The 6281-nt window shown below is 44.6% G+C and overlaps 1 non-coding gene across 1 annotated transcript; it reads left to right on the top strand.

Moving 5' to 3' along the window:
* The first annotated feature begins 1163 nt into the window (after positions 1-1163).
* On the top strand, positions 1164-1353 carry LOC126539279 (U2 spliceosomal RNA). The gene has a single exon (XR_007601275.1). It is a non-coding gene; the product is annotated as a U2 spliceosomal RNA (small nuclear RNA).
* The last annotated feature ends 4928 nt before the right edge of the window (positions 1354-6281 follow it).

Genomic DNA, 6281 nt, shown 5'->3' with positions numbered 1-6281 from the left:
TTGACCACTGCTGAAGAATGCTAATTATTAAATTGAGCTAACAGCCAATGAGGGTCTTATGGCTACTATTTCAACGCTACAATACTCCTATGCAATATATTGCTCTGCTCCTCACCGCCGCTTCCCCCCAAGAAATGATCAGATTAAGACGAGTGAACTCGCAACACACCGATACCATATATTCCAGGTGTTTGCGTTCATTCTACCAGGTCATTAGCTTTAAAAAGAGAAAATACCTATGCGCCTGCTCATCTCCTATGGTGAGCCAAGTTGGAAGCTAAAATAAAGGAAAAGCTAATACAGCTTCATTTTGCCTACTTCATGGGCAACTACATTCTTGAAATTCTCGGAACGCAAGCACGCTTGTTCATCTCACCTTTATACCACGAAACATAGAGACGTCCCTTCTTTCTCAACTTGTTTTCTGACCACACTGACATTTTCCCGGGTGAGTTTAATGAAACCACTAATTTCAGCGGGCTATTATTTTTTTGCCTTTAGCTAGCAGAGATATACCACACGGAAAAACAGACTGGAGTGAACGCCATGAACTTTTCACAGCTCTACCATGTTATCCTGCCAGGGTTCCCCAATACGTTAATACGTTAAGGTCATCATCAATACGTTAAGGTCATCAACGAGTGTTAGTATTCAAAGGTCGCGTTCACATTTGTAATCTTAATGCCTTTATTCACGAAACTGATATCTTCTGGAGGCTGAGCCGTAAGGTCAAGTTTCTATCAGTGGTAAAATCTGCTCTTAGTCATATTGAACAGATGAAAGTAAGACCACTCGGGCAAAGCAAAAGAAATCAGTAGAATCATTCAGCATACTCAATCACTGAGTAATTTAAACTCTATACTTTCAAGAAAGAAAATCATTCATGGGGCCGCAACATTCATACGGGGACGGATTACAAGCCAAGCCGTTTAGGCTGCATACGTCGACTGCATGTATGGGCTTAACACCTTATGAAATCATACATTTTTTTTATACGGAACCACATTAGGCCGGCACAAGCGCCGACACCATCACCGCACCTCCCATGTATCTGCCGCAAACTCTCTCGCAGCCGCGCTGGCATCTCCGACGCGCGTGACAGAAGCGCAGGCCACGTGCTACACCACGTGCACTTCCATATATATATATATATATATATATATATATATATATATATATATATATATATATGTATATAGTGTCTATTTTACACCACTGAATCTATGTGGTTCCATTTGGACCCAAGATACCAAACTTATTTTGTCGACGTTGGCGGAGTGCGTCAAGCCTGCATTTCACCTCCGCCATGGGTCGGCCTGTTATTGCACCATCTCCTGGATCGGCCCACGCATTCCTGTCCACGCACCGTGATACGGACGTAAGCCTGCCAGGGCACCCCCCCTCCCCCCTTGGAATACATGCGGGGGATGCATACGGGGGCTAGAGGTAAACAGCTTCGCTGTAAAAAAAAAAAATATCAGCTATTGGCATTGCGAGATATACCCTGAGGCTATTGCTATGCGTTACAGACCTGCGCCTGTAGACTGAGACAGAGTTAGCCGGATCACAGTGAAAGCCCTTGGGCACGCCCAAGCTTCCCACTCTTCGATATACGGACGAGAATTTTCAGTGAATGTTGACGTCAGTCATCTGTAGAAAAGGTCTGCGGGAGCCACGATAGCAGTCCGGCTGTTCTCTACAGAATGTTGACACCCAGTTTTCACTGACCGTCAGTTTCGACGTCATCAAAACACATTAAAGCCACCACGTAAACATACTTTATATGGTATAGGGATAACATGTTTGAGAGCAGGCATACTGAATTTTCTTTTTTGCCAAGGGTGCCGTACGAAGAATCAAACTCCTAAATATTCTCTCTGCAGGGCACGAAACTGACTCAACGGCATTTCTGAACACAATTTATTGTTTCGAAGCTTACAGTATTGGCGCCAGAAAACATGCCCCCCCCCCAAAAAAAAAAAGAAAAGAAAGGAGCGGCCTACCCAGTGGTGAACTTGAAAAGGAAACTCTCCTACAATCACGGACTTTTTTCTCTTTTAAGTACTCCCACGACCTGTTGGGAATGCTGTGCACATATGACGCTAGGTGTAGATGAAGGATGGCGAGTATGGAACTGTCCCGTTCACATTTGTTATCGGAGCGTGCATTTGCTCACGTCAGTGTTATTTGAAGTGGGGTGATTCACAGGCCAATTTTCTGGAAACTGAAAAAAAATTTCATGCGAACACATACGATAGCTATAGATGCAAAAGGGGCACAATCCACGGTGGAAGACCGGCTCCGACAATCTAAAGTATAGGTAGCGTCATTCAGCACTGCCGCAAAAAAAGAGAGAAAAAAATCCGAAGCTTCTCGCTTAGCTAATAATATCAACTCGATCTAATGCTGCGCTGGTGCTGGCATGAAATCTAAAATAGCACATACACGAAGGGGAGCCTTGGTACACGGAAAACGTTTTTGATGTGACAGCGTCAAATGGCCCCCTGATTAGGAAAGCCGGCGTCTGTCATCTGTAGGAGCGAAACGGAGCCTAATTTCCCATTGGCTGCGACGCCACGTCACAAGCGTGCCTCGACGGCGCGGAGCGGGCGTAAGGGGACGCCTGCTGTAGCGATAGCGCGCCAGGTGTTGCGTGAGGGGAGAGGGCATATCGCCGCGACGCCACGTCACCTTGTCTCTCGTTTTCGAAAGCCTGCGTTGTCCGCGCGTTCCTTTTTCAGGCAAGCTCTCGCCTGCGTTCCAATTGCGCCTCGGTAAGGCCAAATGAAAACGCGCCCTGCGTCTCCACGCACTCGCTTGCCCGCGAGGAGTTCGTAAGGACCGCTCAGCGACCTCCAATCTGACACTAATGCTTTCGCGTTCACAACTCATAAGAAGCGCTTAGGTGTTCTCGGGTTTCGTAAAGCTGCACTAAAACGAAAAATATATATATATGTTTGAGCCTCCATTAGGTAGTTACGTTTCTACGATACCAAATAAGCCGCGTTTCAAGAATTATGAGAGGATTTGTTAGCCAAAAATGACACAAGAACGAAAAATGGATAGCGCCGCCACCGGGCAGTTTTCGCACCAGGTCGTCGTGACGTCATAAAATTTCTGAAAGCTCTCCTAAGGCCTAGGTATAGTCTAGCCAGCAAAAATCAACTACATTGTAACCTAAAGTAGAAAAAAGAAACACACTTAGCGGTTTTCAAGAACTGTTACTGTGCAGCAACGCCCCAAATGCGAAAAAAGAAATATATTTTTTTTATTTCTGAACAGAATCACGCAGGCAACCGCAGAAACTAAAGGCAGTAAGGACCTCAGAGGAACAGCATAAATACTCACGAACAGATTTGCAAGTACATGGCATTGAACTGCGTATTACCCATATAAGAAGCATGGGTGGCACACATTTTCGAGGGTATGAACCGAAAAAGTAAGAAATTAACTTTTTTTTGCTTCCGGCTATATATAAGATAAACCAAATATAAATGTGGAGGTGAGCCGGCACCACCGTAATGTATAACGGGCAAAAGAGCGCCAATAGAACATAAATAAAAGGGGGTTACGGTCACCCATAGCCGCCAAAAATTTAGTAAATCAAGCCACTTAGAAAAAAAAATAAAGGAGCAGCCTAAACGTTCGACGAGAGACATACGATGAGAGAGACAATCTGCAGGGAGATAAGGAAAGACGATACGAAGTAAAAAGGTTACAGGCTCCAGAAGATTGATTGCTTTGTGGTGTAGCCCCATTACACGCAAGCCGTGCACAGCCCCATAGTCCCGGAGGCCAAGCAGCGCATAACCCCGGCCCCACGTGCAAACGCCAGTGCTGAACAGCGCGTAAGTACCCGCAAAGAATGACCTAAAGTAAAATTAAGTGCGGCAGTAATACCGTAGTAATGGTCACAAACCAATTATAACCTAAAGAAACAGGACCTGCAACATCCACTCAAATGGAATTTGGAGGGAGAGAAGCCAATTCGAAATATAAATTTTAAAAAACAGGAGTTGGAACATCCACTCAAATAGAATTTAGAGGGAGAGAAGCCAATTCGGAATAAAAGGGGAAGCTTCGGCGGTGATACGCCGCTTGCGTGTGGCTGATCCCATACAAACTTCGTCACGGAACCAACCAGGTCAGGAAGAGTGAAGGTCAGGAATAGCAGCGGAGAAATATGGCGACTCGACAGCAGCTGTGATCCGAGCCATTATTAGTGGGAAAACGTCACACAGCGCCACAACCGACCAGAGCATCTAGACCTGCAGGCGCCATGAAGCTGTCACGCGGCCGTACTTGCGTCTCACAGACCTATAATTGGCCTTAGACGATACACGCGCCGCACAATTCGATTGCGCGAGATCGCGTGCCCTTAACGGCCGAATTCCTTCTATGAAAACGGGCGAAGCTCTGGAACGAAACTAATAGCGTAGAATGGAAAAAGAAACAACAAAATAAATTCTTATTTACTAAAGGAATGGTGCGCTTGACGGCGTGTGTATATATATGTGCAGGAAAGAGACGACGAATGCTTTGGAAAACGTACTTACTTAACGTTTTCGGCTGGCGGACCAGCCTTCGTCAGAGTTCAGTAACCAGTACAGTACAGTCAGGGTATGAAGAAAAAATACAAATTTCTGACTAAAATAAAATTTGCGCAATGGAGTTGTCTACGTCTGAGCAAGGTACATGCAAGGTAACCTTTATTTTATATTCATTGATAATTACGTTGCAATTTAAAACACTCGGGACTGCGACGCAGGTTGCGTTGCCGTACTTCGGCCTTCACCACCACACGGAGGCAGTCACGTAGGCACTCGTAAAAGCTTCGCTATAAAATTTGAGAACTTGTCATGTTACAGTTTGGCGAAAGAGATGCCAAAGCACAAGTGGTACACCTTATGGTCTCTGTTATGTGTCTAGATTGTTCTTTTTTTTACTCTGTTGGCTGTGCTATTGATTGTCTGCGCTGTGCACACATTATAGTTCATTCACAAACATCAAGTGCTACTTCGGCATTTCTGCGACGTCTGTTTACATCTTTCCTAGACACAGCCGAGGAATTCAGGCAATCATTGCTATTCATTGAATGTAGTTTCCTCAGCTCAATACCACAATGTAGAGATTATACGCGTCACCACATCAAAAGCCCATTCCACCTTTTTGTTTTTTGGAACTCCGTGCATATATATGGCACGTTGTACTGGGCACCCACTAAGGCACAGTCTCCACTTTATTTAGCCATGTCGTTTTCTAGACGCCGACGCTCCTTAGTGAATGGCAGGTTTTCTTTTTCTAACATCAATATGTTGTCGAAACGCTGTGGCTGACACGTAGTTATTGAATCTTTTTGCTAGTTATTCAACTGATCATTGTTGTATACTGCGCACGTTTGGTACGCCTCCTAGCATACACAACCCTGATGTAGAAGTAGGCATGTGTAATAAAAGCATATTTTAATTGGTTTTATTGCATAATAAAATGCCCAGTATCATCTTGAACTCTCGTAGTTTATGTTCTTATGTGTTGGCATCATCATAAAAAGTTATCAAGACATTTACATATGAATATCGCAGCGGTAGTAGGGCACAATAATTTTGATTTGCTGTTAGCGGCAGTGTGGGAAATCTTTGCGCTAAAGAGCGGAGCCCGAAGAAATGCTTCAGTGTGCTGGCTGGCATACTTTACGCGCTACTCGGAAGGAAAAAGCAAGCTTTGAAATTACTAACTTGTGGTGACGACAAGATATGCTAGATAGAAAATACCACTGTTTCGAGGGAGACCTTCTCGCGCTGTGCGTACCTGTCTCAGGTTATAAGTGATGTATCGACTGCGACGAGATAAAAGGTGGCTAATGTTAATGGCATCATTTAAGGTGACGCTAAGTCACCGCTGTGTGCCGGAATTTAGGGATTCGAACCAAGTAAACAACTGAAAAAACTATGTGCGACCTTTGACGCATCTCGTCGCAGCTATCGCTTACCGTAAACTTTACAGACTAAGCTAAATGGGAAAATAACGAAAGAAGCGAGTTCCATCGCGCATTATGTCTGTCGTGTCAACATTTAGGCTTGATTTATACGAATGCAGCGTCGCCTTTAATGCTCGCTATGCTTTTACAAGAGAGCGCTCGAGTGTATCACGAATAATGAAGACTCATTTCAACGTCAGATAATGCCAAGGTCAGGTCAAAACACGCGAAGAAATGTTTGAATCACCTAGACCAATCAGGATGTGCTACGCTTCCTCTCATTCCTCCCTCACCTTCCTTATGT

This window comes from Dermacentor andersoni, chromosome 11, assembly GCF_023375885.2.
Source record: "Dermacentor andersoni chromosome 11, qqDerAnde1_hic_scaffold, whole genome shotgun sequence".
Lineage (NCBI taxonomy): Eukaryota > Metazoa > Arthropoda > Arachnida > Ixodida > Ixodidae > Dermacentor > Dermacentor andersoni.
The sequence above is the reverse complement of the archived record's forward strand: the minus strand, read 5'-3'. Positions and strand labels throughout refer to the sequence as shown.